At 45.0% G+C, this 20,321-nt stretch overlaps 2 pseudogenes; both read right to left on the minus strand.

Moving 5' to 3' along the window:
• Positions 1-20,321, minus strand: part of LOC123932220 — a 168,171-nt pseudogene that overhangs the window by 50,938 nt on the left and 96,912 nt on the right.
• Positions 409-610, minus strand: LOC123933314 (annotated as a pseudogene).

A 20,321-nucleotide genomic window follows, 5' to 3' on the forward strand; every position in this document is an offset into this window, starting at 1 on the left:
TAATAATGTTGGTGAAGGTTCTGAACTTTGAGATAGATACAATTCCTTAGGCATGGAGGAGAAGCACTTTAAGAGTCCTATCTTTTTTTGTTTTTTGCTTTTTAAGTAAATTTTGTGCCCAACATGGGGCTCAAACTCATAACCCCGAGATTAAGAGTCATATGCTCCACCAAGTGAACCAGCCAGGTGCCCTGAGGGATCATGGGTTTTCAGTAGAAAGAGCCTCTGTCCTGTAATCACGGCCTGCTGTTGCTCAGTGAGTAAGTTTCTTTTTTTTTTTAAGAAAAAAAAAAAAAAAAAAAAAAAAAAGACGCAAACCCACCCCCACACACCACAGAAGAAGAACAAACAAATGAAAAACAAAAACACAACAACACTAAACAACTCTCTGGTTCACCATTTTTGTGGGGGAAGTGCACCGTTCCTGGAAGTACTGCAATACCAGGTCGACGTGTGGAGTGGACGGAGCAAGCTCCTATTCCATCTCCCTGCTCCAAAAATCCATTTAATATATTGTCCTCGGATAGAGGACGTATACTTGGATAGAGGATACTTGGATACTCGGATAGAGGACGTATCGGATAGAGATACTACACTTGAGCTCAGTGAATAATATGTAAAGAAACGGATGGGGCATCTGGGTGACTCAGTGGGTTAAGCCTCTGCCTTCAGCTCAGATCATGGCCTCAGGGTCCTGGGATCGAAACCCCCATCAGCAGAGAGCCTGCTTCCCCCCTCTCTCTGCCTGCCTCTCTGCCTACTTGTGGTCTCTATCTGTCAAATAAATAAATAAAATCTTTAAACAAAAGACATTTAGGGGCACCTGGGTGGCTCAGTGGGTTAAGCCGCTGCCTTCGGCTCAGGTCATGATCTCAGGGTCCTGGGATCGAGTCCCGCATGGGGCTCTCTGCTCAGCGGGGAGCCTGCTTCCCTCTCTCTCTCTCTCTGCCTGCCTCTCTGCCTACTTGTGATCTCTCTCTGTCAAATAAATAAATAAATAAAAATTAAAAAAAAAAAAAGACATTTAAAAAAAAATGGATCTCGTAAACTCTTGGGAGAATTAAGCAGGGTCCAGGGTGAACACAGTGCCCAGGTAATAACTTCTGGATTCATGTGCCCTTATTTCTTTATTCTATGAGCCAAACAGACATTATCATCTTTCGGCTGCCCTTTCAGGACAAGAAAATTGTTGGGAAGCTCTAGAGGAAAGAAAGCAAGGCAGCCCCTTCTTTGCGGAGTAGACCCAAGAATAGCAGCTCTTGGCAGCTACACAGAGTGACAGCCCTCCAGCCCCTCCTTTGACATGTTGTAGGCATGTTCCTGAAGGCCCTGCTCACCACCCTTCCACAGGCTTCTCTGTCCACAGCCTTCCAGAGCTGCAGTTTCTTAAATATTAAAAGTGATGCATGCTTGCTTTTAAATGCAAACATTCTAGCTGTTAATAATTAAAAAGTGAAATCCCCTACCTCTTATCCCAGAGTGCTAACCATGTGAAGAGTTGAAGGTGGACCTTTCTGATCTTTTTCTCCCTGCATGGACAATTAGTGCCTTGCATCTCTTCTCTATGAATCAGCCTATAAGCTCTCTCACAATCATCTATGTATTTGGCCATCTGCTGATCTATCCAAAATTGACCCACATCTGCCAGTAGTGAAGGAGGTTTATATGCCAGACAGTGATGAGTCTGAACATGCAGCTATAAAAACACAAGATTCTTTCTGGTGCAAGAAACAGAAAACAGGGGCGCCTGGGTGGCTCAGTCATTGGGCGTCTGCCTTCGGCTCAGGTCATGATCCCAGGTTCCTGGGATTGAGCCCTGCATCAGGTTCCCTGCTCGGCAAGAAGCCTGCTTCTCCCTCTCCCTCTGCTGCTCCCCTGCTTGTGTTCCCTCTCTCGCTGTGTCTCCCTCTGTCAAATAAATAAATAAAATCATAAAAAAAAGAAGAAGAAGAAGAAGAAAGAAACAGAAAAACAAAATGACCAAACTCCCTCAAGAAAAAAAAAATCTATAGGCCCCCTTGCACACAAGTTTAGGGAGCAGGTCTCACTTCACTTACAGCATGATTCAGAGGCTTCGAGAGATCCCCAGGACTCAATCTCTCCCCCCCTCCCCACTGTCCTTGCCCCATCTCTGGCCCCAGGGATGGGCAAGATGGCTGCCCATGGTCTGAGGGCCATGTGCCCTTCTAAGCTCAAGTCAGGTGGAAATGTGACCCAACACAAGGGCGACCGCCTCTCATTGACCCTGGTCACCCTCTTGAAGAGAGTCCACCTCTGCTCCTTGTTACTCTTATATTTCCATTACCCTGTTTTATGGGTTTTTTAAAACACTTATTATCAACTGAAATTATGCTGAGTATTTGCTACTTGTTTATCATCTGCCTGGCCCACCCCCAAAAATAGAAAATAGAAAAGCTTTCCTGGAGCAGTGTCCTCACCATCTTGATCCCTCTCAATGTCTCAACTCCTCTCAATAAATATTTGTTGAATCTGGGGCACCTGGGTGGCTCAGCTGTTTGAGGTTGGACTCTTGATTTTGGTTCAGGTCATGATCTCGGAGTCCTGGGATCAAGTCCAGCTTCAGGGTCTGTGCTCAGTGGGGAGTATGCTGGAGATTCCCTCTGTCTCTCTCCCTCTGCCTCCCCCCACCACTCGCACGTGGGTGTGCTCTCTTTTGCTCGCTCTCGCTCTAAAATAAATAAATAAATCTTTAAAAAATATTTGTTCAATGAATGAGTTAGTCACTATAGCTCCCAAACACCTGGAATGAGAATTAGGGAGAAGAAAGCACCCCAGAGGAATATCAGTATACTGTTAGCAAAAGAAAGCTGATTGTGGGGGGCACCTGGGTGGCTCAGTGGGTTAAGCCTCGGCCTTCGGCTCAGGTCATGGTCTCAGGGTCCTGGGATCAAGCCCCGCATCCGGCTCTCTGCTCAGCGGGGAGCCTGCTTCCCCCACCCTCTCTGCCTGTGTCTCTGCCTACTTGTGATCTCTGTCTGTCAAATAAATAAATAAAATCTTAAAAAAAAAAAAAAAAAGGAAAGCTGATTGGGATGCATGTGTTGAGTGGCAAAAACCACAGAGGTCCACCACGTCAGCGAAGCATTCTACGTGGATTTCCCGCATGTGAGACAAAATACTGTAGTGCTATATTTGAATGTGGGGTTTGCCGCTTATTAGACAAAGACCTTTCATAAGTCATTTTGCTTCTCTCAGCCTTGGCTCCTATTGTAAAATAAGAAACAGACCTACCTCTTCATGTGGCAGTTAGAAATAATATACGTAAAGTGGCCAATACATAGTAGATTCAGTAAACTGTTGTTTTTACTCTTCTTGTGGCTCTGGTTATCTACTCCTTGTGGTCCTATACTTTTGATATTTCAGAAAAAATCCAATGATAACACATTTCAAAAGCCCCAAGTGTGAGGGAATGAGAGGCTGGTTAAATGGCCACTCCACTTTTTTTTAAAGTGAAAGTTATCAGAAAATTTAACCCTAGCACGGTGTCCCTCGGATCCAGGAGGTCGCTGGCAAGCAATGATTTGGCTGTGTGATTTTTTAAAATATCGAACAACTGGCCAAGCTGTGCGTTCACAAATCAGAATGATCCAATGGATGACTTAGAATGGATGCTGGCCTTATGTAACATGTCCAACTGTCCTAGGATGGAGGCAGGACTAACCAGGGGTCGCTTTTGGTCAAACCATCATTGGCATCTGGTCACATGGCTTCATGTCAAGTACGGTGAGCAGCTGCTCTTCATCACCATCTGGGAAGATCTCTTCCACTCAATTGATGATTGGGGTGTAACTTGGCATTTGCGACGCCATGGCTGATAGCCACCTATCCTATTCTCCGGGGCCCTCCCATGGAAAACCAGACATTGGGGTTTTACAGCATGCCTGCTTAGCTCGTCTGATCATACCGTCACTCACAGGGAAGAATGCACACGCTTGGGACCTCAGGGAAGCTGAGGACTGCCCAGCAGCTTGAGCCAACACGCAGTCCTTAAATGGGTGGGCGAAGGCCACAATCCTGGTGGGTTATTAGAAGTCAAGCAAATTTTACTGAAATCAGGCTTGTAAGTGCAGCACACAAATAATGAAAATTTAGGTCACTGGTGACACCACTAATGACAGCTCTGACTTTTCCTTCACATCATTCTCTTGGCATTATTATAAAATCACTGAACTGGAACAATCAAGTTTCTGATTTCCCAGGAAGACCTATTCCAGAACCTTCCAAGACAGAAATCAAATTCTCAAGGTCCGCCCAGAAATTGCACATCATCTCCTCATTAGTAACCACCTTCAGCTGTTATACTAATCATGCAGCTTTAAGACTTTCTCAGTTAATTGAACTCTTTGTTGCTAAAATGTAACTACTTTGCCTATAATTACCACTTTTCAATGACTTGAAATTTAAGTCATTTTTTGAGAATTGTAGTCAAACACACCTAGCATGGAAGTTACCACTTAAACCATCTGTAGGTGGATAGTTCAGTGGCACTAAGAACATTCACAGTGTTGTCCAACCAACACCACCCGCAGCTCTAAAGTTTTGTCTTCTTCCCACACTGAAACTCTGTCCCCATGAATCATGACTCCTATTGCCTCCTCCCTCCAGGCCCTGGAGAGCACTGTTCTGCTTGCTGTCTCTATGAATCTGATTGCTGTAGGTACCTTCTAGAAGGGAGATCACACTGTAGCTGCCCTTCTGTGACTGGCTTACCTTTCACTTAGCATCACGTCCTCAAGGTTCATCCATGTCATAGCACCTGCCAGAACTGCCTTTCCTTTTAAGGCTGAATTTGTATTCCATTGCACAGTTACACTACATTTTGTTACCCAAGCATCGCTGATGGACATTTGAGTGGCTTCAACCTTTCGGCTAATGTGCTGCTGGAACACGGGCTAAATCAGTTTTAAAGGTTGTTACTTTGGAGGTGGCTGGCTGGCTCAGTCGGTGGAGCATGTGACTCTTGGTCTTGGGGTTGTGGGTTTGAGCCCACACCTTGTCACACCTAAAATAAGTAACAATAGGGGTGCCTGGGGGATGTAGTCGGTTGAGCCCCTGAGTCTTGGTTTCAGCTCAGGTCATGATCTCAGGGTTGTGGGATCGAGCCCTGCCTTGAGCTCTACGCTAGGCTCGGAGTCTGCTTGGGATTGTCTCTCTTCCTCTCCCTCTATCCATCTCCACTCAGCACTCCCTCTCTCTTTCTCTCTCAGATGAATAAATCTTTAAAAACATAAATAAATAAAGTAACAAAACAAAATAAAATAAATAACAATCATTTTAACTTTAAACATGCTGAAGCACAATTTCAGAAACATCTTACCTAACAAAACATCACCAACGGCATTTATCACGTAGTAGTTTAAAGTCTGGAATGTAAAACCAGACAATACTTAGTAGCAAGGTGGTATGGGAACAGGTACTCAACCTCTCCGTGCCTCAGTTACCTTATCTGTAGAAGAGAGGATGCTGAAAGCAGGTACCCCATAACATTGCTGTGAGAGTGAGATGGACTAATACGCATGAAAGGCTTGCTACAGTGCCTGGCACACAGTACGTGTTAGCCAGGGTCAGCAGCTACTATCAACTTCCTGCTGCTGTTTCTACTTTTTCTGGTAGGGTTCTTGTTGGAAAGCACAGAAGCTCCTTGTGCTAGTTCAAGAAGCAAGGGGGGTGTGTATTTGGGAGTCAGTGTTAGTCTACAGGGATCTGATAGAAACTAAAAACAGGAAACAAAGCACAACTAGCCCTATGGGGATGAACTGGAAAGTCAAAACTGGGACTATTTGGGGGCTGTACCTCCTTTCTCAGTTTCCTTTTCTCAAGTCAGTCCCTCCATTTGCTAGTCCCCGTTACTGGGCAGCTCTCTTGCATTTGCCTCGTCCTTGGCCCAACATGGCCCACAGTCCAGACTACCCTTCATCTCCTCTTAGCTATAGCTTCCACTGTGGAGTGCCAGTCGTCCCTGCTCTCTCTTGGCACTCTGATTCCCGAGAAAGAAACAACGGGGTGGCCTTTGACTGGGGGCTTACAGCTAGGTGTGATAAGAGCACATCATAAGAGCACATCAACTGACCATTTTTAGAGACTCTGGTAAGCAACTTCATCATTCAGGATAGACTAATGTCTGCTGTGATAACAAATAAGCTTCACGGGTTGAAGGCAGAGCAGGTTATTTCTGGTCCACAAACATGTCATCAAGGGTGGGCTAGGGAGTCCACTACATTCAACCATGGCAGAGGGGAACAAGTCTCTGGAGAAAAAAAAATCACACTCGCTCGTAAAGTTTCTGCATCAAACATGTCACTTCCACTCACATATCATTAGCCAGATGAAGTCCCATGACTGCTTAAATTCAAGCGGGCAGGAAAGGACAGTTCTACTGTGTGTCCGAGGAAAGCGAGGGCTGAAGAGTTTGAGGACACCTCACACATACCACAGTGGGGACGACACACCGTTCTTACCTGTGTCCTCTTCCTACCGTCCAATCGTGTATAAAGGCATCCGGGGAGAGCTATTCCTCCTTAGTGCAAGAGGATGCCAACACTTTCCTTCCTGGTTGGAAATACCCATTCTACAGAGAGCAGTCTTTCGTCAAAGCAACAACAACCCTAACTCTGTTAGCTTTTTCCCCCTGGGCTCATTTTTCATTTCTTAAATCATTGAGATTATTTGATTTGAGACCCCTCCAAGGGCCTCCCACTTTTCTTAAGAGAAACAAGTGGAAATTAGTCAGAACAGCTAGAACATCCCTTGACCACTGCAGGGTGACTAATTGTGCACCTTTCTGAATTAGGCTGGTGTTTTCTTTGACAACTGTTGCACGGCTGACTTCAATTCTGTCGGAGTCCTCTGTGAGCCCAGCTCTGTGCCCCCAGTGGAGGTGTTCACTCAGATTTTCCACATCTTCTGAACAGTTTCCCCTGAACTCGTCCTGTTTTTAATGTACCACCTCTCAAATATCTCTCTTCCAAGTTGTCGGTGTTTAATAGCAAGGCAAAATGTAGACTTGACAACTGAAGTTCATTCTGCTGCTTCTAGCTTAAGATGGTCTCTTTCAGGCTCAAGTTCCCTAAATGGCCATTTTCTCATCTTGAGAGGTTTCCATACTTCTTACTCTTTCTCAAGATGGCATCTAACACCAACCCAAACGTCCCTCCACAGTAGAATCAACAAATTCACTGTGGCATAATACAATGGACTAGCGCTCTGGAACCCCGAGCGCAACAGCCCTGATGAATCCCCAGTGATGAATACCGAAGGAAGGAAGTCAGGCAACAACCACCACCCACTGTATGATTCTACAGATGGGAAGTTCTAAGACGCTGCTTTGGTAGTCAAGTGAAAATGGGATTATCTTTGGCAGGGCTCACTGGCCAGGAGGAAGCCCAGAGAGTTGTCTAGGGTGCTGACATGGTCTGTCTTAGTATGTGTGCTGGGTCCATAGGGGTCTGTGTGGGTAAACGTTCAACCAGCTGTACACTCAGGACCTGGGTAATTCTCTGGGTGTATGCTATATCTCAATAAAACATCAACCAACATGGCATCTGGATATGGGGGAAGGCTTAACTAGCTCTGGGTGGTGAGGGAGGGAGCGCTCCTCTGTGGAAATTCGCTGGTCCTTTGGCGGTGGGGGTGGTGGGGGGCGGTGGCATTTCTCTTAAGTGAGTCCCTTGCAAGTATCTGCTGAGGAGGATTTGGTTCCACTTCTTGGAGTAGACCCGCAGCTGAAGTCTATGACGTAGGCTCCTGCTTGTCAACCCCATACTCCTGCTGTCTGAGCATTTCAGCCCCCTCTTCCCCTCCAAGTGGGAAACTGCCAGGCCCTGAGAGAAGGTGGTATTCTCAGGCTCATTGCCTGGCTTCCTCTCTCAGCCTTTTCTATGCCCCTGACCAGATACCCACTCCAATCCCAGCCTTCTAGAGGAGAGGTGTTCCTGCAATGCCAAAAAGGGCTTTTGGCTTACCTTCCTGTCTGATAGCAACTGCCTAGGGCATTTCCTGTCTGGGGCCAGCTCCCTCCTGCTTTCCCCAGACAATGGGCAGAGATGCGCTCCAGGTAAAGAAGCTGTGTTGACCTTCACCAAAGGTACACTGGCAGGCATTTAGAAAGATATAACATCCGTTACTTCTGATTTCCTTTATACAGAATCTCATTTCTTTTCATCATGTGACTTGGATGATTCAAATCAGTGTAGCTAGAATAGCATCACAGTATTTTAGCAATGAAGCGGTTCTTAATTATCATTCCAGATTCTAAGTGGGACAGTTTCTCATTGTGTGGTCTTAAGCACTGAATACATTTAGCATCTCCCCTCTACCCCCCACAACACACACATCAGTGCTGCTCATTAATCATTACAGCCACCAGATAGACCGCACACCCCCTCCACACACACCCCCATGATTCTAAATGCCTGAAGGCAGGGTTTTAGTCTAACTTGTTTATTTTAGAGATAAGGAAAATAAAATCCCAAAACAGAAAAATGACTTATCCAAGTCAATGACAAAGCAGGATGTAGACCCCGATCTCCTGATCTCCAGTGCCGTGAGATTTTTAGGACACCCCACTGACTTTCAGTTCAGGTTTGAGGAACTAAAACAAGGCACTGCCAGAGAACTTCTGTTTCTTGCTGAATTTCTGCTTTTCTTTCTGGTGGTGGAAGCTGCCTGCCATTTCCTCTTTCCCTCCCTTGAGGTTAGCAGACACTGTGGGACCAGAGCCCTCCGTTCTCTCCACGAGAGCAGCGACGGCAACATGTGTGAGAACACGCTGGCAGACACACCCAGGGTGGACTTGCCCTTCTAGCCACACTTGCCACCCTGATCAGTCTACACGGATACACAAACATGCAACCGAGCTCTTCCTTCACAGCCCTCTGCTGCATCCCACCGAAGATCGATAAAAGGAGGCAAGAACATGGGACACCTGGGTGGCTCAGTGGGTTAAAGCCTCTGCCTTTGGCTCAGGTCATGGTCCCAGGGTCCTGGGATCAAGCCCCGCATCGGACTCTCTGCTCAGCAGGGAGGCTGCTTCCCCCTCTCTCTCTCTCTGCCTGCCTCTCTGCCTACCTGCGATCTCTGTCAAATGAATAAATAAACCCTTCAAAAAAAAAAAAAAAAAGGAGGTGAGAACACACCTTTGACTGACTCTCTCTACCTCAGAGGCAGAAAGGACTCAATCCTGATGCCTTCTGTCACTCAGATGCAGGGAGCGAGATCCTGGCAGGTGCACAGCAAAGCAAGAAGGAAGTTTAGCAGCGTTGCTGAGAATACAGAAGTTAGAGCCATTCATTGGTTCATTCGTTCATTTTTCATTTCAGTGTTCACTGAGCTCTTGTGATGACTAGCTCCATTCTGCGCATCAGATAATACACGGGCAAACACAGCTTTCCCACCCTTGTGTATCTAACACTCTGTAGTCTTAGCTCAAATCCTAGCTTACCAGCTGCGTGACCTTGGGTGAGTTGCTTAATCTCTCTGAACCTCTACCTCTTCATCAATATATGAAAACATGGAGAATAGGATTGTGATGATTAAGTGTAAACACTTAATCATCTGGAAGGGACCAGCCCAGGTCCTGACGCATACAGGTGCTATGTAAGTGACAGCTACTATGATTCCTAAAAATTCAACATTCCATAGGAGAAATCCCTGAATCCCTATACCTATAATCTGAACATGAAATTTTGACTAAGCACTCTCCATTTTCCCCCAAATTACATATAATCAACCTACTTTTTCCAAAGTTGTTTCGTTGAAGAACAGAAACCAAAAATATGTATATGCCGTATATTTATGTTTATATTTAAATTTGGATTTATATTTAAATCTATATTTGTGCTGACATTTATAGTGTGTCTGTTTCATCTGGCCTTGTATCACAACTTCTGTATTCTAAGGTGAGGACAGCAATGACTTTTTTTTTTTTTTTTTTAAAGCAATGACTTCTATTTGCAGCATACTTTAAAAAGAACCTCGGGTAAAGACAAACATGACATGAACCATGAGTTTTTTAATATTCTGTTCTCTTCCCTGGGCCTCCACTCTTGACAGACACTTTACCTTATTTAGCCTCTGCTGCTTGGTCTTCAAACCTCTAAATAGATCAGTTACTTCAGGCTAGCCAAACCCTCGGAATTATTTGCCAGCAGCCCTTTGGAAACATATCCCCTTACTGTGAGCAAGAGCAGCCAAAGAGGACTGTGTGTTTGCTCTCAGCCCTTTCCCCTCTAAGCCTAGCTTCCACTGCCCAGCCTGCAGAAGCAAGGAAGGTCGAAGGAAGGAGCCCGACTTTAAAGTCATTGCCAAGTGTGCGGTCCTCGGCAAGCTACAAAGCCTGGAGAGCCTCGGTGTCCCCGTTGCTGAAGTTGGGGCATATGTTTAATTTTGGAGAGTTATTGGAATAATTGACTAATGATTAAAACACTCATAGATGATAGTTAACAATAAATAAGACTACAGGTCATGCGATTCTATACCAGGGATTAGCTTTAAAAGTAAACTTGCTGAGGCACCTGGGTGGCTCAGTCAGTTGAGCGTCTGACTCTTGGTTTTGGCTCAGGTCATGATCTCAGGGTTATGAGATTGAACCCCACGTCAGGCCCTGCGCTCGGCAGGGAGTCTGCTGGAGATTTTGTCTCTCTCTCCCTCTGCCCCTCCCCCTGCTCATGCATCCTCTCTTTCTCTAAAAAAATTCTTAAAAATAAAATAAAAGCAAACTCCCTGGGAGAGGTGGTAGGTTTTACAGTTCAGGCCAGTTCTGGGCAATTTTTATAAATCCTTTACAAGAAGGGAAGGAGTAGAGAGACCTCTCCAAGTCCTCAGGTGTAGGAAGAAGCTGAAGAGAGAGGAGAACATCACGGAGTTGGCTAGCGCTCCAAGGAGATGAGAGCACTCCTATCACAGTTGGCCTTGTCTCCCTCTGGCCCTGGCAGGGTTCCTCAAAGCCCATCACCAACCAACAGATAAGATATGGTTCTAAGAAGCTAGCTCTCTCAGCAAAACTGAAAATGTTAGGTGTGTCACCATGCTGAATTCAATCTGCATACCTCTCACCCTGTTCTCCAGATGGCAGGAAGCTAGCCGCATGTACTTATGGCTCTAGGTCTCAATCCTTTGAAAAGACCTGACACCATTTTCTCTCTCAACAAGGTTCACTGCACCTAGGACTATGTCCTAGGTGCCATTTCTGGAGCAGGAACGCCAGTGGGGAGCAAGCTGGATGTACTCCTACGTCTCTGAGCTTGGATTTCTGGGAGGAGGTGAGGAAGACAGCCGTGGTACCTGTATGGTAAGGGAGGTCATAATAAGCTCTATAAAGGACTTAGAGTCAGGCTCAGTGACAGTGTCAAGGGAGGTCCTCTAAGGAGGTGGTATTTGAGGAGCAACCTGAATGAGGCGAGGGAGTGAGACACGCAGAGCTCTGGCAGGAACACCCAAGCAGAGGGAAGGGCAGCATAAATGCCAGGAGGCAACAGTGCATGATGATTACCAGCCTACACATGAGGACACTGAGGCTCCAGAAAATTAAGTAACTGCCTAAGGTCACCTAACAGGTAAAAAGAAGACCATGATCTTGAACCCGGTGGCCCATCAGTTATTTCTTTTCTTTCTTTCTTTCTTTTTTTTTTTTTTTTAAGATTTTATTTATTTATTTGACAGACAGAGATCACAAGTAGGCAGAGAGGCAGGCAGAGAGAGGGGGAGAAGAAGGCTCCCTGTGGAGCAGAGAGCCTGATGCGGGGCTCAATCCCAGGACACTGGGATCATGACCTGAGCTGAAGGCAGAGGCTTTAACCCACTGAGCCACCCAGGCGCCCCCTCCCCCCAATCAGTTATTTCAGAGCTCTTAGCACTCAAGTAACCAAATTACATGAATGCAATTAACAAAGTTACTTGTTCCAGCTTTCTCCCAAACCAAGGGCCATCTATCATTGTTTGGGTAACCATTATTATTAATGGCAAATATTTATTGAATGGTTACTACATACCAAGTGCTGTGCTAAGAGTTTTACAAGTGTTCGCTCATGTCAGCCTATCAAGAAATCTGTGTGATAGGGCCTCTTGCTAACTCAGTTGGTAGAGTATGCAACTCTTGATCTCGGAGTCGTGAGTCCAAGCCCCATGATGGGCTGAGAGATTGATTTAAAAAAAAAAAAAAGGAAATTGAAAAAAAAAAAAGGCAATTGAAAATGAAATCTATGAGCAAGTACCGTTAATATCCTCATTTTACAGATGAAGAAACAAGTCTGAGGCTTTCCACTGAAACCAGGCCCCAGGAACCTTTGTGAGGCCCAGAGTTGGGGCAAAGCTGGCAGGAAGGGAGATGGGAAAGGTGAGTGTCCAGAAGAAGCACTGGGAGACATACAGACAGCATCACCAAGGCCAACTCACAAGGTTGGGCAGGGAAGTAGAAACTGGGTATGAGCTTTAGAAAGGAACCAGAGACCCCAGCATCAAGCCAGCCGTGGGGACAGAGAAACAGGGAGGCTGGGAGAGAAGTGCTGAGGGGCTAGACAATGGTGTTCAGTGGGTACACAGCATACCTGGGCCCCTGAGAGTGGTCATCTCTGCTAGTTACAGTGGGCTTTCCTTCCATGTCCACCTTCGTCTTCTCCTTCACTCTTGGAAGAAGGTCATCCTGCTTCTTTGTAAGCAGGCTTTCAGAGGAGCAGAAGGAAAGTTACCTTTAATTCAGGAGGGCTCCAAGAAGCAAAGAAAATTCAGCACATTTTAAAAGTTTTTGTTCAAAAAAAAATAAAAAAAAAAATAAAAAAAATAAAAGTTTTTGTTCAACGTTTGGGCTCTGAGAGTTAGACACAGCCGTGAAGGACAAGGACTTTGGAGTAAGACAGACTTGGGAGTTTGGGGGAAACACTGAGCAGGTCGTAATTCCCTTAAAGCTTCCATTTGCTCCTCTGTAAAGGGGGTGGGGGGCTAAAAACATCTACATTGGGGTATCTGGGTGTCTTGGTAGGTTGAGCATCTGACTCTTGGTTTTAGCTCTGGTCATGATCTCCCAGTAAGGCAATTAAGCCCTGCTCCTGGCTCCGCCCTCAGAGGGGAGTCTGCTTCCCACCCTTTCCCTTTGCCCCTCCCCCTGCTCGTGCACACTTTGCCTCTCTGAAATAAATAAGTAAATTTGTTTTAAAAAATCTACATTATAGGGTTATTAGGATAAATTAAGTGAGTTCTTCGATATCAAGTTCTTGGTCGAGGGCACATACTCAACAAATGAAAGATAGTAGTAGTATCATTACTACTACTTCTACTAGTACTGTAGTTTTAAAAGCATCTTTCGTAGTTTGGTAATTTTTTCAAAACTAAATATAATTTTATTGTACAACCCAACTGTCATAATTCTTATTCGCTCATATAAAATGAAAACTATGTCCATACACAAACTTACCTACGGGTGTTTAGAGGAGCTTTTACAATGCAGTTCATAAAAGACAAAACTTGGAACCAAACAAAATGTCCATGAGGAGGTTAATAGATAACCTCTGCTACATCCCAATACTGGAACACTATTCAGCACTGAAAGAAATGAGCCAACAAGCAATGAAAAACATGGAAGAACCTTCCATGCACATTACTAAGTGAAAGAAGCCAACCTCAAAAGGCGACATAGTATATGATTCTAACTATATGCCATTCTGGAAAAAATGAACTATGGAGACAGTTAAAGTCAGTGGTTGCCTGGCGGTAGGGGTGGGGAGATCGATATGCACGGCACAGAGAATTTTGGAGGGCAGTGAAAATACCTGTGTAATACTAGAGTGATGGATACATGTCCTTATATATTTGTCTAAAACCACAAAATGAACATCAAGAATGAACCCTAAGTAAATAATGGCCTTTGGGTGATTACAACATGTTAGTGTAGGTTCACTGATTGTGACAAATGTACCACTCCAGTGAGGGATGTTGATAACAGGAGAGGCTGTGCATGTGTTAGGGCAGTGGGTATATGAGAAGTCTATAATTTTCCTCTCAGTTACCTGTCCTCCAAATAAATAAAGTCCATTTTTTAAAAAACTCCAAAAAAAATTAAAAATGTAAAGTAAAAATAAAATGACAAAGGTCATGGTTCCTAAAAAAAAAGGGGGGGGGTGTTTTGATGTAATCTTCTCCATGAATCCATTTCTGACCATCCCAATCAGATTATTAACATACATTTCCCTTTTCAGAATTCTCATTGTATTGTAACTTGGCTGGCAATTACCATTTTGGTTACACTGAAATTATTAGGAGATTTATCTTATTGCCTTTACTAGAACATACTGGAAGATTCTTGCAGGAATGACAGCATACTACTCTGTTTTCTATCTTGCACAGGGATGGTGCTTAAAAAAACTCAATTGTGGAATTTAATCACGGGGATTCTAGATTTCTAGCACTGTCTGATAAGGTATTAACTAGCCACATGTGACTATTTAAATTTAAAATTAAATTAGTTTAAAGTTAAACTTAACAATCAGTTCCTCAGTTGCACTAGCCACATTCCAAGCTCTCAATAGTCACATGCCCCTAATGGCCACCATATTGGATAGCTCAGATGTCAGATATGTCCATCACTACAGAGAGTTCTCTTGAACAGCGATATTCTAGAGCATCCTTGTTCAAATTTTTCATTTAGTCCCTGAATTAAAGTTGTGTTTACAATGCTTGTACTTTATTTTCAAATTAAATAAATTAAATAAAAACACTGTCCTAAAAACTGTTTGAATTATCCAGACTTGTCTACGCCCATATCACCCTGAAGGTGCCCGATCTCATCTGAATTACCCAGATTCTACTCTCTAAATACCACTAAAACCAAGCTCTTTAGAGAAATGACTGATTTCAGGTGTAGAGAAAGAAATATTTAAGATAAGCTTGGCCATCTACTCATATCAGAAAACAAGGAAGCTATCAAAGACTAGTGGAGCAACATCAAAAGGATTCAGGAGTCAACTTAGAGAAGATCCCAAGGCTCAACAAGGGGACCATTTGAGGATTAATAAGAATTAACCACAAAGGACTGAATCACGCTGCATACGTAAATGACAAGCTCATAAAGAACAAAACAAAAACAAACAGAAAAACCCCTCTTTGTCTTTCCGGCAGATGACAAGGAAAGAATTTATTATTTTGAAAACTGGTAGGTAAAGGGGAAGAGTCAAGTCTTTACCCTGTCTTTCCTGTATGAATCGTCCCTCAGGGTAACCACAAATAGCTGTCTGTAGAACCAATACTGGCTAGTAAAAAATGAAGAATAATGAAAGAATTAAAATATCCCATTTTCCAAATCCCTACTGAAATAATGGATGGGGCAAATGATCATCAGTGTCTGCTAAGAGCACAGAAGGAAAACCAGGCACCAGCCTCCTGCTGTAGGAACACACACCTTGACCACGTCAAATCTAACCTGCATGAGACCCCAAGACCAAGCCTCAGGATCTAGTAGCCAATCACCAGGAAATGTAGAAGATGAGGAACGTGTTCAGTGACACCAGAGAATCCAGACGCTGGGAAACTTTACTGTGTAAAGGGGGAAAAAATAGATGAGGTGGGAACCTGCAGATTAAAATAAATTTAAGAGACCACTGATGCAGCAACCAAATGCAACAATTAGACCTTGTTTGGATCCTGATGTAAATAAATCAGTTGAGAGCACGCACCCAGACCTGGAAGTGGGGGGCGGGGAGACGCAGAGAGAGTTAAACAATGATATTTGGTTATATTAAGGAATTATTATTGATTTTTAAACTGTAATTATGTATCATGGTTATATCTTTTGTAGAAGAGTTATCTTTTAGAGACATGCACTGGAATATATAGATAAAAATGACTCAGTGCTGGGATTTACTCAAAATAATCCAGGAGGAAGACAGGAAGAGGGGGGGGATGCAAACAAGACTGGCCAGCAGTTGGGGATTGCTGTAGCTGGATTTATTATATATGTGTTAAGTTTTTCCTAATAAAAAGTTTATCTCTCTGATTCGGTCTCTGTTTTCCCCAGCTCCATCCTATAATGTTTTAAAATAAATTCTCCAGGAGGACATTTTTCTGTTCTTATTTGGCAAGTGGAGGGGCTTAGGCATAAATGTTCGGAGGGAAAAGCAGTCTCTGAACACACCAGAGGGCTGTTACATTAGAAATCTTAGCAGCAAGTTCCCTGCAAATGGCAACCTCCTTACAAAGCCTCACTATCTGCTGGGTGGTCTCTCTCTCCAGGTATTCTAATTCACCAGCCACATTGTCATTCAAGTCACATGCAAATTACATTATTCCAGAAATTTGCAGGGCAGCCTAGAGGGGTTTTGAAGTGCAAGGGGATGTGTCTCCACCTCCACCTCCCTGCCCACCCCAATGCACCTTCTCTCCTCTCCCTCCTCCTCCCGACTTCTCTTCCCCCTCTAACAAAATGTAGAGAAACCCCTTTTTCAATGTATAACTGATGCTACCCTCTGGGAGCGTTCCTCGTGCCCCTCCTTTTCCCCTTCCAACAATGATTCAGGATCAAGAGCTACAAGTTTCAACCCCCAGCTGGAAGGAGGCTTCTTGCACAAGTCGGACTCCCAGGCACAGGAGAGCACTGTTTTCCAGGCATCTTTCAGAGAGGTTAAAAGACCTCAGTGGCATAGGACTAGTTTCTTTTTTTTTTTTTTTTTTTTTTTAAGTAGGTTCTATGCCCAGTGGGGAGCCCAACATGGGGCTTGAACTCACGACCCTGAGATCAAGACTTGAGCTGAGATCAAGATCGGGGCTGAGAGCAAGAGTCAGATGCTTAACCCACTGAACCACCCTGGCACCCTTTGTTTCTATCTTCGCAGTTTCTTTCAGGAAGCCTGACCTTCCTTCTTGAGTCATAATTCAGTAAATTATAAGCACATTCCAGACCTACTACTGTGATTATTCCCAATGAGGCCACTGGGGTTTTGGATCTCTGACACTCTTCAATTATCTATTTGCAGTCTCCCCCACTCTCTCAAGGATGGTGCGGCAGACTATTCATTGTCCGTCACACCCTTCTCACCCCCATCCATCCTGTCCTTTCAGTGTAAAGACTGCCCAGGTAAAGACTACATTTCCCAGCCTTCCTCTCAATTTGGTGTGTCCATTAGACTAAGTTCTAGCCAGTGGGCTAGAAAGTGCAATGCTGATACCAATTTGGAATCTTTTTTTTTTTTAAGATTTTATTTATTTATTTGACAGATAGAGATCACAAGTAGGCAGAGACAGAGAGAGAGGAGGAAGCAGGCTCCCTGCTGAGCAGAGAGCCCCAATGCGGAGGCTCAATCCCAGGACCCTGGGATCATGACCTGAGCCGAAGGCAGAGGCTTTAACCCCCTGAGCCACCCAGGCGCCCCCCAAATTGGAATCTTAATCTTTAGAAAAAAATGGTTGAGTGCTCTTGGTCCCTTCCCCCTTCCTGCTGGTTGGGAGGTAAGAAATGGAGTCATAAGCAGAAGCCATGTGTTGAGAATGAGGCCATCTTGCCAGCCCTGATTGCTACCTCTGCACTGTAACATGAGAGAGAGATTACTTAGAGCTTGTGTAAGCCTTGGGAACCCTTTGTTTGGCAGCTTCCCCTGTATCTTTACGAATACAGATGGCCATCTACAACCACTGGGAACAAATTTTACTTGGACACCTCTAAACACAACGTTACTTCCAAGAACCTGAAGCAGGTCCTCGCCATCACCTTCTTGTTCCAGTTTGATGCTTGTGAATCGATGCAGTGCAATGCAATCAATTTGATGATGGGTCTGTCCATGGCTATAAACTCAAGGATCACTTTGGGAGGCAGAAATTCCTCTGCTGAGCGCTCCACACCAACAGCTCTTCTGTTTTTTTTTTTTTTTTTTTAAGATTTTATTTATTTATTTGACAGAGAGAGATCACAAGTAGACAGAGAGGCAGGCAGATAGAGAGAGAGGGAAGAGGCAGGCAGATAGAGAGAGAGGGAAGCAGGCTCACTGCTGAGCAGAGAGCCTGATGCGGGACTCGATCCCAGGACCCTGAGATCATGACCCGAGCCGAAGGCAGCAGCTTAACCCACTGAGCCACCCAGGCGCCCCAACAGCTCTTCTTAATAGTCAAATGACAAGGAGGGTTTGGAAACATCAAGAAGCACTGGGCTCTACTCTTATTTGCCCAGGTCCCTAGAGCTCGTATCTTTATGGTTCTTCCTTGGAAAGAGCATTTCCCACCAAGAGCCAACAGCCCAGCCAACCCTGGCAGACATACTCCATTACAAGTAATAATGGGACTCAAGCACTTTAGAAGCTTTTACTAATTGAGCTGCTGAATATCCCTGTGAAGTAGGTAACTATTATCATCCCCAATTACTGTCAAGAAGCTGAGCTGCCGAGACATTAAGTGGCTTGCCAGGATCGTGCAGTGGAGTTGCAAGCAGAGTAAGTTCCCTGGTGGAGGCTGGATTTCAGCCCCAACCAAAGGAACTAGAATTGTCCTAGAAGTCGAGAGACCTGTGTTCTGGTAGTGACTCTGTCAGCAGCCATTAAGTAGAAGTCATTTCCTATTTCTGTGCTCAAGTGTGTGTGCATGCTTGTGTGTGTGTCTCTGTGTGTGCATTCTGAATCATCCAGTCACCCTCTGAGGTTTTCCCCCACTGAAGGTGCAAGTTCAGTTTCAAAGGAATAGACATCCCCCTCCTGATTCTCCTAGGAAGAAGTTAATACCGAGACAGGAAATGAAGCGTTGGAGGAGAAAATTTTCTCTTTATTGGGCGAGACTCCACAGTGAAGAAAAGCCCGTGTTCGGTTAAAGTGTGGTCCCCAGGGTGCTGGGAGCCGGCCCAGGACGCAGAGTGAGGTGAGGGATGGCAGGGAATTCAGTGCCCCTTTCTAGGCCAAGGTATGGCTACTGAAGAAGGTGTCCATCGGAACACAGCTCAGCCTGGCAGTAATCACTTGAAGCCAAGTTTACAGAGTGGAGGGCCAAGGCCAGGAGCCCAGAGATGAAAAATGTGAAGGACTATTCTCAGAGGTGCAAACTGGTACCTTGCCAAATGTTCACAATCCACAGGGACACCGAGAAGAGCAAATTTCCCAGAATCAACCCTGTGTGGGTTATGCCATAAGACTTTAGGGACAAGCAAGGGTGCCTGTCTGGCTCAGCTGGTGGGGTATGTGGCTCTTGATCTTGGGGTCCTGAGTTTGAACACAGAGTTTATTTAAAATAACAAAAAATGAACAGGGGCGCCTGGTTGGCTCCATCAGTAAGCTTCTGCCCTTGGCTCAGGTCATGCCCTCAAGATCCTGGGATTGAGCCCCATCAGCATCTCAGCATGGAGTCTGCTGGTCCCTCTCCCTCTGCTCCTTCCTCAGCCACTCCCCCTGTTGTGCCCACTCTTGCACTCTCTCTCAAATAAATAAATACATAAAATCTTTTTAAAAACCCACACAAACAAATAATCTGGGGACAAAGAGAAGTCATAGGCTGCATGGCATGGGACTTACAGAGACCTCTAATGCTCCTTTTCACTGAGATGTATGAGCCAGAGTCCTGTGCTGCTGGAAATCTGGCCCAAGTCCTTGGGGGAAGTCTTACCAAGGACTTTCACCTTCACTGCAGTCCACGCAGGCCCCAGCTTGTAGGTAATTAGCTGAGTTGGGCTTAGGACAGAGGGCCTTTGTTATCAGAGGTCAGGTTAATTCCTAGATGGAAAAAATGGGAGGGGGTGTCTGTGGTCTCTCCCTTCTAGTCCCAGCTTTTGTTTTAAAGGAATTAAAATGAAGTAAAGTTTGGCTGATTCACTGCGGGGCACACTTCAGTGAACTGTGACAAAGGTCACTGCTACCCCAATAAGGATCTAACCCCCTCGAAAGTTCTCTAGAAATGTCCCTCAAACCCTTATCCCTACCCTTCAATAAGCTACCGATATTTTGATTTCTCTCACCCTAGTTTAGTTTGTTCTAGAACTTTCTAGAAATAAAACCACACTGTGTACTCCCTACTCATTTTTAACGTGCAAATGATATTTTCAATTATGTGCCACGAGTAAACATGTTCCGCCAAGAAGACACCATGCATGGACCCCACAGCTATGCATCTCGCCCAGCACACCTGAATGCGCAGATGCAGGTCAGCAGAGCCGAAACTCCCCCACCTTTGTCTTCTGGTGAGTGTCCAGGCTGATCTCTCACTTTCCTCACTCCAAAGTCCTGAAACTTCGGGCCTTGCTTTGCCCTCACCTCCCATCTGCCTGGCCCCAGCACTGAGCAATCACTGTACACCGAGGTTCCTGGCATCCTGACAGGTTGTATATGGGCTACGAAAACAATCCCTAATGC

This window comes from Meles meles, chromosome 20 (genome assembly GCF_922984935.1).
Source record: "Meles meles chromosome 20, mMelMel3.1 paternal haplotype, whole genome shotgun sequence".
NCBI classification, from domain to species: Eukaryota; Metazoa; Chordata; class Mammalia; order Carnivora; family Mustelidae; genus Meles; species Meles meles.